Raw genomic sequence first — 11,405 nt, forward strand, 5'->3', positions numbered from 1 at the left:
CGTGTCAGTGTCCACGGTCAGTAAAAAAATGCTAAAGTGTGAATAGACACATTGAAATCAATGGGTAGGTGTGCTGTCTGCGGAAAATACGGACAGCACACGTCAGTGAAAAACGGAAATGTGGAATAAGGCGTCTTAGAGGTTCCTCTGATGTGGTCCTGATTAGTACTGTTAGGCCCCTTTCACACGAGCGAGTTTTCCACATGGGTGCGAATGCATTGCGCCCGCACTGAATCCGGACCCATTCATTTCAATGGGTCTTTGTAATGAGCGTTGTTTTTCACGCATCATTTGTGCGTTGCGTGAAAATCGCATCAGGTTCTATATTCTGCGTTTTTCATGCAATGCTGGCCCCATAGAAGTGAATGGGGCTGTGTGTAAAAACGTATCGCGTCCGCAAGCAAGTGCGGATGTGATGCGTTTTTCACTTATGGTTACTTAGAGATGTTGTTTGTAAACATGACATTTTTTATCACGTGCGTGAAAAACGAATCAATGTGCATTTCACGCGTGCGGAAAAAAACTGAATCACTGAACGCAATCGCGGACAAAACTGACTGAAATTGTTTGCGAAATGGTGCGAGTTTTCCCAAACACACCCTGAAGGCATGCGGACCTAATCCGAATCGTTCGTGTGAAAGAGGCCTTAGGGTACAGCCACACAAAGTTATTTCGACGAGGCTTTGAGGCAGATCTGCCTGCAGGATTTTCAGCCAAAGCCAGATGTGGATTCGAAAAGGAATTGGAAGAACTTCTCTTTCCTGGTGGATCCAGTTCTGGCTTTGGCTGAAAATCCTGCAGGTAGATCTGCCTCACAAAAACTCCCAAAAACTCTTTGTGGCCGTACCCTTAGATATCAACACTTACAATATGACATGAGGAACCTGAGCAACCCTGGAGAACCAAGCATGAGCAGAATGAATTCCATTTAGAAGTTTCGCTGGTTAGATTAAAAGACAAGACCCAGGTACTGAAAGCCATTCAGGCTGGTTGTTTAATCAGTTTTTGGGTGGCATGTCTGTTCTCGGTGACATCACTAGCTAAGAGCTGGTGGACTTCTGGCATGGCTGTCAAGGGGTCAGCATGAGGTATTACATGTCAAAACTCCCTTTAGTGAGTGGCATGATGTACTACAAGTGAAAGCTCCTTCTAGTGATTGTTCCTCTGAAGCCACGTGATTCAATATGCCTGACCGTAAGACCTCTTTCTGAGGACAACATGAGCCAGAGTATTAGGTCCCATCCTTTCCACCACACTTACACTTGAGACTGTCTATCCATGTAATGTACCTGACAATGTCAATTGACTTTGTTTCTTAGGCTAGGTTCACCAAAATCCTCATCAGGTTTTTTTGTGATGCATTTTTTCTTGCTAATGTAGTTTTTGGTGCGTTTTCAGCAAATATTTTTATTCCTGACCATTTTCAACAGAAATTCTGGATGCAAAATCTGTGTCAAGAACGAGCAGGACACTTCTGTTGTCCACGGTGTGGAAAAAGCATGTATGGATTACCTGTAACCATGACCCATGCCTGTTTAAGGCTTTTGACCCTGACTCATGCCTCGTTTGACTACTGTCTTGATTTAGCCCTGCCTCTCCATACCGTCTTCTGTCCATCTACAGTAGGGGTACATTCACACGATGTAACGGGCCGGCTGTCAAACGACTATTTTCAGAACCAGTTGAAGTCTATGGGGCTATTCACATGGTTATTTTATTTTTTAATTTTTAATGGCCAATGGATAGCAGCCATCAAAAAATTATATCCAGAGTAACCACCATGTCAAGCATGGACAGCAGCTAAATGGGCTAGGAGTGACTCAATAAGGTCCTGGTAGGTTGTCACAGGTACCTGGAGCCATGCTGACTGCAGTGCCTCCAACAGATGCTGGAGGGTGCATGAGGGAGGATCCATAGAGCAAACATGATGATTGAGTTGGTCCCACAGATGCTCAGTTGGGTTAAAGTCCGGGGAATTAAGGGGCCACGGTAGTACTTGGAAATCTTGGTCATGCTCATCCAACCAATATCAGACAGTTCTAGCCATGTGACATGAGTCTTGCTGGAAGATCCTATCTGCCCCAGGGAAGAAAATCAGTATGGATGTGTGTATGTTATCCTCAAGGATGGATTCATGCCCAAATCGGTTGTGAGTGTCTTGATGAGTGGACCCAGAGAATGTCACAAAAGCATTCCCAGACCATAGGCGCTGCCACCACCAGCTTGTGTTCCTTCAGCAATGGCTGCAGGGGGTTTGTTCTCTGATGTCTCTCACATGACACGCCAACGTCCATCCGTTCCATAAAGCAGAAAACGTGATTCATCAGAGAAGACAACCCTTTGCCAATCAGTGGAGGTCCAATTCCAATACTGCTGCGAAAATTGAACCCTTTTCTGCTAATAAAACTTCATTAGCAGAGGTGCAGTGACCATTCTTCTCATCTTTTACATCAATGGCACACCTTATATACCCACCAAGCCAGCTCTGCACACGGGACTTTCTTCATGAGCTGCGAGCTGCCAACATCCAAAGTAGGAAGTGGTCAGAATAATGGCACTCCACTGTGTATATAGTATGTCCTCATAGTGACCGTAATAATGTCCCCACCCCCATTAATGCCAACAAATGAAAGGTGGCAGTCATGTGAATATATCCTTAGAGGCCCAAGACCTGAAGATTTCCTGCAGCTAACTCCCAACTGTTCTGTGGCGGTTTTAAAACGGCAGCTTGCGCTGTCCTGCTCCTAGCGGGTCCAGCCGCCCGAGTGTGCTTTGTCCCTCCACATAAGCTGTGGCCTACTTGGCTGCAAGACTCCTCTGCCCATAGGGAATGCATGCTTTTAAAGGGCCAGCCTGTGCATTCTCTAATTCTCACCAGCCCATGACTAGCAACATTAGGGTACTTTAGGCACCTTCCCCTGTGGATAGTTGCCTGAGCAATAGGTTTCCTAGCATGCCACTATCCTGCTAAGGGGTGCCGTTTTTGTTGTCTGGCCATTTCTTTGATTATGACCCTCTGCTACATGTCTTGACTTGTGCCTCACCTGTGTATTTACCCTTTGCTGCCCACCCTGACTTCCAGACCGCTGTTCCATTTTGCATGTACCCTGCCTGCTCTGACCCCGGCCTGTTCCTGACTGCAATTCTGCCTCCCCTGTGTACTGTCTCTGACCCCTTTGGTTTAGCTATCAACCATGCAGAGACTATTCCAGGAGATAGAGGCGTTGTGGTTCCCCTGCAGTGAAGTCTAGATGCCTGTTCAGGGATTAAAGGGTAAATACCAGGGGACTGACAAAATAACATTCTTAGGCCTCATGCACACGACCGTTGTTTTGGTCCGCATCCGAGCCGCAGTTTTTGTGGCTCGGATGTGGACCCATTCTCTTTAATGGGGCTGCATACGATGCGGACAGCACAGTTGCTCCGTTCCGTGGCCCCGCAAAAAAAATATAACCTGTCCTATTCTTGTCCATTTTTCGGACAAGAATAGGCAGTTATATCAATTGCGGATCCTCAATTTGCGGACCGCAAAACACAGAACGGTCGTGTGCATGAGGCCTTAGAATTCACCTAAAGTTAAATCTGTTGATTGACACAGTGGTTTTGCAGCGGGCCAGCGTCGGCCAGGGGTCCCTTAAAGTGAAAGTTTTTGTTATGACGCCAGTTGCAGTGAAGCAACAGGGGCGAAGGGCCCCTTTTTGTATGTGGTGGTTGGGGATGGATCCTAGGATAGGAATGTCAGAGTGGTTTGGGATGGCCTAATATCCCTTAAAGGTGTTGCACTTGTCACGGTGCTCCTACCTGGATACGCTGGACGCTGGAAAAAAAGGAGTAGTTGAATGGGGGATGATGAAATAAATTGAGTCCAGACCTTGTGATGAACTTGACAACAGCTTTACTTGAATAAACTTTCATCAGGCAACAATCTTCCAACGTTATCTTGGTCACCAGCCGGCTTTGGCATAAATTCCTTCAGGCAAACACACTTGGCTTTGCTACATCTGTCACTCTCTGGCTCTGCTGTGCTGTCAGGATTAAATAGGAACTTTTCCTTTGCTGTATGCTGCAACTTAACTTTGTCATCTGGTCTGTCTCTAGCTTTCTTTATCCAGAGAACTATACTTTCTGGCTTCAGAGGCTCCAAGCTGAGGCCTCCACACCCAGCAGAGCCGAAGGTGCTCTAGCCGGCCTAGGCAGGGCTCGCCCAGCAGGGCCGAGCTCCTGCAGCACAACCTGCCTTGGCAGAGGGTCGACTCCTCACTCACTCCAACTAACTAAACTCCTCCCTAGAGGGAGAGAAGAGAATGGAAAGAAGGTTCCATCCTATGTCCCTGTAGCTCTGCCATTGCTGCCACCATCTGCTGGAGAACCAGGCACATTACATCAAACATAACAGTTGCATAGGAATAAATATACACATGTTGCAGGATGATAAAATAAGTGTATAGACGACACTATATTAACTATATGAGATAGTAGGGAGATGTAAAAGGTGGTAATGCACCTCTGGGGCGTTACAGTTGCACATCCACTTGCATAACAGGTGGTCCCTCATAAATATGAGCATACCAGGTTTGTGACATTGGTGTAAAGGGACTAAAATTCCTACTGTAGAACAAGCTCTCTTAGATCCCCATCACACTTTGCTCTGACCATTGACAATGTCATGTTCAATCCTTCACCAGGAGTAGGTAGGTCCCCGAGCTTCTCTTGGAATAGACCTTCAGAACTTCTAGTAACTGACATGATCTTCCTCTCATCTAAAGTACAGTATCTCCTTGCCCAGAAACATATCATAGGTCCATCAAGTGCAGTCTATAGTGCTAATCTAGAAGAACATAAATCACTGCGAAAGGTCCACCACAATGATATGCAACTGACAACACTGGCTAATCCCTCAAGCTGAAAAAAAACAGTTAAAAACTGAGACTTTAGCCAATGTATTCCAGTCAGAAACACATCGAAGCCCTTTTGCACCACCGTCAAGGTATATTTTCATCCACCCATGATTCCATCTTGTGTAGGATGCTCTTGTGGTGCATGTGGTCCGCTGCCGACATCCTCCATTGTATGCGTTTCTGCTGGGGATTGCTGTTAGCAGCGGATCACATGCGGAGGGATTGCTCCCCCGGGTATGAACACGCTACAGTGTTTGGGGTTTTTTGAGCATTTCCTCCCATTTAGGCCACTTTATTTCAGTGATTTTTCTGATCCAGAAGAAGGCAAAACGAAAAGTAAAATCTGTATCTTCACCGACATGATTTTCAGAAGTGTCGTCAAGAAGAATTCCCACCGCAGGCTAAACACTCATTACAGACACAGAACATGAAGATCCTCTATCACAGCGACATACATGACTGGTGATTTCCGAAGAGGATCTAGTAAATCTCAAATCCTAATAAATTAGAGACGTAAAACCTTCATTATTCTAGTATCTGTTAAAGGGATTTTCCAAAAATTAAAACATTTTTGATTAAAAAAAACATTTGCCAACATAACGTTTTTTACAGAGGGCTACTGCAGAATCACAGCCACATGTATATAATATGCTCTCCAGTGACGTGTCATCCATGATGACATCATGTCAATTACAGTATATGAAATAGTCATGTGACCACAATATCCCAGTATAACCTAGGGGTCTGCAACCTGTAGCACTCCAGGTTTTCTCAGAACTCATATACTGTAGAAATGAAAGAAGCTATAAGCTCCTAAAGGCATTTGTGTGACCCAGTGCGTCCCGAAAAATTACTTTAAAGGGGTTGTCCCAGCTCAGACATTAGTTGTTTATCGCTAAGATATGCCACCAGTGTCAGATAGATGCAGGTCCCACCTCTCCAGAACAGAACTGGGATGAGCGAACTTCTGTTTTCAAGTTCGGCATACAAGTGACATAGTAACATAGTATATATGTCATGAACCAGCGGGTGTGAATCCACTGTGCCACGTGTCCTACCTCCTCTAAGGGCGTTGTCTAAGTGAACCCCTCGATCTTCACAGTACCCCTGATGGTGGGGATAGACTTTCCAGAGGGGAACACCAGGTCGCTACCTCTTGAGGAGGATTGGCACACGAGGCAGCTGTACCAGGAGGTACCTGAGAAAGGTACCAGAGATACAGGCATTGTCAGCAGGCGGAGTCGTTACCAGGAGCAACAGTGCAGGACTGAAGGATGAGGCAGAGGCGAAGTCAGACAGGCAAAAGGTCAGGGCAAGCGGCACAGGTACGGGTCAGGCAATCCGGATCGGCAACAGGAGAGTCAAGGAATCCAGGAACACAAGTACGAGTCAGGAACCTTAGCAGGACACAAGGACCTTGACACTGAGGCATCTGGGAAGGTGGCTGAGCCACTTATATATGCGCAGGAGGGCTATGATTGGTCAGCGAGGTCACATGACCTAACCCATAAAGCCCAGTAAGTGACGCGCTGGCCCTTAAGATAGTGCTGCAGGAAACCAGCAGCAAGCATGCTGTGGCCAGGGCTGAGAGGAAACTGTGGAGCAGATCCCAGAACAACAGCACCAACACAGACAGAGCCCAGGACTGCAGGGGTGAACAGGAAGCACTGGCCGCAGATCACCGCTGAACACAGCGCCCGGGACCGCAGTGGTAAGCAGGGGAACAGCAGCGCACAGCAGCTGCTGTTAGAATACCCCCCCCCCTTACGCCCCCTCTTCCCGAGACAGAAACCTTTTTATCAAGTTTGGAGCATGAATGTTCTCCTCTGGTTCCCAAGACCTCTCCACAGGACCAAACCCCTTCCAGTCCACAAGATAGTAGGTCTTCTTGCCACCCTTCTTGATGTCCAGGATGTCTTTGACCTCAAATATCTCATCAGAATCTTCAGATACCGGAGTTGGAGTAGAAGGAGCCGCCGAGAAGCAATTAAAGAGAGTCTTTCACCTAATCTGAGCGTTTTAGACCGCTCAGATCAGGTTATAGACTCTTTAACCCTCATTACGATCATACCTTTGTCTTATGTGTCCCTCGCCCAGATAATGAAAATAACACTTTTTAAACTTATGCAAATTACCTTCTGAAGGTGCCCAGGGGCGGCGTTACTGGGCGATGTGCCCAGAAAAACACACCTCCAGCCGGCGGACGTCACGAGCGGCACCAGAGGACGGCGGGCTGGGAACTGGCCCGCACCTGCGCACTGCTCTGCCCATTATGGGCAGATGAACAGCTTTTCATATTGCGCATGCGCCGGCCAACTAAAGACAGCCGGCCGGCGCATGCGCAATATGAAAGGATGTTCCTCTGCCCATAATGGGCAGAGCAGTGCGCAGGTGCGGGCCAGTTCCCAGCCCGCCGTCCTCTGGTGCCGCTCGTGACGTCCGCCGGCTGGAGGTGTGTTTTTCTGGGCCCATCGCCCAGTAACGCCGCCCCTGGGCACCTTCAGAAGGTAATTTGCATAAGTTTAAAAAGTGTTATTTTCATTATCTGGGCGAGGGACACATAAGAGAAAGGTGTGATCGTAATGAGGGTTAAAGAGTCTATAACCTGATCTGAGCGGTCTAAAACGCTCAGATTAGGTGAAAGACTCCCTTTAAGGACTTCTGGTTTTAGTAACGACATATGGAAGGCATTAGGAATATGCATAGAGAGAGGCAGACGTAAATTATATGTCACTTCGTTGATCCTCCTCAATACTTCAAAGGGTCTTGGAGAAGCAGTCCACGACCACCCAGATAGCTGTACATCCAGCAGAAGAGGGCAGATCTGTAACAAAGTCCATGGCAATGTGTTGCCATGGGGCATCAGGAACAAAAAGATGTTACAACAGCCCGGGTGGTTTGGTCCTGGAGACTTTATTCTGAGCACAGACAGTGCAGGCAGATACATAATCACGCACATCATTAGACAGTGTTGGCCATGAGTAATGGAGAGACAAAAGTTCTGTGGTCTTGCGGATCCGCCTTGATGATCTTCTCGGCCAGACGAAAGTAAAGCTCAAAATTAAAACGGGAGAAGAAGAGTGCCCACCTGACTTGGCGAGGGTTCAGACGCTGGGCCGTCTGCAGATATGTAAGGTTCTTGTGGTCGGTGAAGATTATAACTGGATGCTGGGCCCCATCCAATATGCAATGGGGCCGTTGGGCGCACTACTAGCTTTACTTGAATAAACTTTCTTCCAACTCAATTTACAGGCTTTGTCTTGGCTTCCAGCAGGCTTTGGCATAAACTGTGGCAGGCAAACAAACTCAACTCTGCTACATATGTTGCTCTCCGGCTCTGCTGTGCTATGGAACTCGGCTTCTTAGGGTGCTACAACTTCTCACTTGGTAGGCTGGCTCTAGCTTTGTCCAGTGAACACTTCACTCCTGGTCTCTTAGGCTTCAGGCTTTGGCCTCTGTGTCCAGCTGAGCTAAAGGTGCTCTAGCTGGCTTAGGCAGGGCTCGCCCAACAGGGACAATCTCCTGCTGCACAGCCTGCCTTGGCAGGGGATCTCTAAACTCTCCCTTCACTAACTAAACTCCTCCCTCTCTTAGGGTCCATTCACACATCCGTTGTTTCTTTCCTGATCTGTTCCGTTTTTTGCTGAACAGATCTGGACCAGATCTGGACCCATTCATTTTCAATGGGTCCTGAAAAAAAATCTGACATTGTGCTGTCCGTTTTTTTTCAGGACCCATTGAAAATGAATGGGTCCAGATCTGGTCCAGATCTGTTCAGCAAAAAACGGAACAGATCAGGAAACAAACAACGGACGTGTGAATGGACCCTTAGAGAGAGTTAGAATGGAAAGAGAGGTTCCATTCTAGGTGAAATAGCTCTGCCAATGTTGCCACCATCTACTGGTGAACCAGGCACATTACACTTAAACATAACAGTTGCATAGAAATAGGAATACACATTTTGCACGACCTGGAAATTAATACACGAGATGACCTTATGTTAACCATAGAAGGTAGTAGCAAGGCGCAAAGGTGGTCATGCCACTCTGGGGCGTTACACAATAGATAACTCCACTCCTTCAAGGCAAGTTTTATGGCCAGAAGCTCTCTGTCTCCTATACAGTCATTCCTCTCAGCAGGGGGGAAGAGCTTGGAGGAGAACCCACATGTAAAGATCTTGCCCTTGGAATCTTTCTGTAGTAAAACAGCACCGGCTCCTATGGAGGAGGCGACCTCTTTAATTGGACAAAGGCGGCCTCCATCTCAGGAGTCCAGTCTCTGGCATTCACCCCTTTCTTAGTAAGAGCGGAGATCGGAGATGAAAAATTCGGGATGAACTGAAGATAGGAATCAGAAAATCCAAGGAAGCGCTGTATAGCGCGAAGACCTTGTGGGCGGGGCCAGTCCATTGCTGCATTAAATTTTTCAGGATCCATCTGCAACCCGGCATCCGAGATGATGTATCCGAGGAACGGTACAGTAGTTTTTTCAAAGATGCATTTCTCGAGTTTGCCGATTCTCTCCCAACCACGGTAAAACTAAGGCCTCTTTCACACGGGCAAGTGCGCATTTGTGGATCCGCAATACACGGGTGCCGTTCCGTGGGCATTCCGCATCACGGATGCAGACACATTCACTTGAATGGGTCCACAAATCCGGAGATGCGGAATGGTAAGGAACGGAAGCACGGAACGGAACCCCACAGGAGCACTACGGAGTGCTTCCGTGGGGTTTCGTCCCGTACTTCCGTTCCGCCAAAAGATAGAACATGTCCTATCTTTTTGAATGGGTCCGCGATCCGCTGCGGCTGCCACACGGACTGTGCTCGTGCATTGCGGCCCACATTTTGCGGGCCGCAGCACGACCACGGGGCACACACGCCCGTGTGAAAGAGGCCTAAGGCTACTTTCACACTGGCGTTTTGGCTTTCCGTTTGCGAGATCCGTTTCAGGGCTCTCACAAGCGGTTCCAAAACGGATCAGTTAAGCCCCAATGCATTCTGAATAGATAAGTATCCGTTCAGAATGCATCAATTTGGCCTCCGTTGCGTTTCTTAGATGGCCACTAAAACGCTGCTTGCAGCATTTTGGTGATCGTCTGACTATGCGGAGCCAAACGGATCCATTTTTCACTGACACAATATGGCGCAATTGAAAACGGATCCGCCTCCCATTGACTTTCAATGTAAGTCAAGACGAATCCGTTTTGACTTAGACTTTTTATTTTTATGATTAATACAAGACGGATCCGCACAAAACACAAGTGTGAAAGTAGCCTAAACGTAAATGCCTCAGGTGAGTGGTAAAATCACTCAGTATATCGTCCAGGTACACTATCATAGAGCAGGTCCTAGAAGATATAAGAAGGGCATGACGATATACTCGTAGTGTCCATCACGAGTGTTGAATGCAGTCTTCCACTCATCGCCCTTTCGAATGCGGATAAGGTTCGCTCAACACTAGAACAGAAGGCATTCCTGGACGATCAGCTATTTCAGGAAGCCCCAGAGCTCTCCAAGCACAGTGCCGTACATTGGACAGTGGTTGTGCTTGGTATTGCAGCTCGGCTGAGCTGCAATTAGGCCACGTCACCGATACACGGTGACGTCACATGGCCTAGGAAGAGGCCCCAGTGCTCAGCCTCTTCTAACAGCTGATCGGCTCCTGGTTATTAGACCTCCAACAATCTGATCTTGATAAATTGCCGGATAGCCCCTTCCAATTTCTGTGGCCCATTCTGGAGATAGATCCTAGCGATATGCCACCAGTGTCTGAAGTGAGACAACCCCTTTAATTATGCATAACTCATCTGTAATATTCTTCTGTTTATTATCTGTGGATAGGAGATAAGTTGTTGAAATAAGAAATATCCTTCGAAGGGGTTCTTTGGGATTTTCTTCTCTTGAGGATAGGTCATCCATATGAGATTGCCAGGGGTCTGACTTGTTAGAGGGAGCCACGGCATTGACCAGAGTACCAGCGAGCGCGATGGCCTCCTCACAGCTTGCCAAGCCCAGCGCCATCTATTGTTGATAATGTAGCCCCGCTCCATTCACTTCAGCTGTACCTAAGCCATGGGACCAATACCTAGCCAGTGATGGCTAACCTCCGGCACTTCAGCTGTGGTGAAACTACGACTCCCAGCATGCTTCATTCAATTTCTATGGAGTTCTGAAAACAGCTAAGCAAGCTTGCATCTTGGGAGTTGTAGTTTTACCACAGCTGGAGTGCCGGAGGTTAGCCATCACAGACCTAGGCCATGAGACTGAATGTGACTAGCCTAGGAAGAGGTCTTACTCCTCGTGGAGCTGATTGGAGTGACAGCTGGCAGTTGCACCCCTGCCGATCAGATTCTGGTGATGTGTCCTGAGAACAGGACATCAATATCAAAATCTTGTAGAACAGCTTTAAGGCCTCTTTCACACGGGCATCATGTTTTTGGCCCGGAGATGCGGGTGCGTCACGGGAAAATGCACGATTTTTCAGCGCGAATGCAATACATTGTGAT

The 11,405-nt window shown here is 47.6% G+C and overlaps 1 protein-coding gene across 1 annotated transcript in view; it reads left to right on the top strand.

Annotated features, from left to right (window-relative positions):
* Nucleotides 1-11,405, top strand: part of LOC122921388 (angiopoietin-2-like) — a 94,952-nt gene that overhangs the window by 34,412 nt on the left and 49,135 nt on the right. The gene's annotated exons all lie outside the window — the stretch shown is intronic.

This window comes from Bufo gargarizans, chromosome 11 (assembly GCF_014858855.1).
Source record: "Bufo gargarizans isolate SCDJY-AF-19 chromosome 11, ASM1485885v1, whole genome shotgun sequence".
Classification (NCBI taxonomy): Eukaryota; Metazoa; Chordata; class Amphibia; order Anura; family Bufonidae; genus Bufo; species Bufo gargarizans.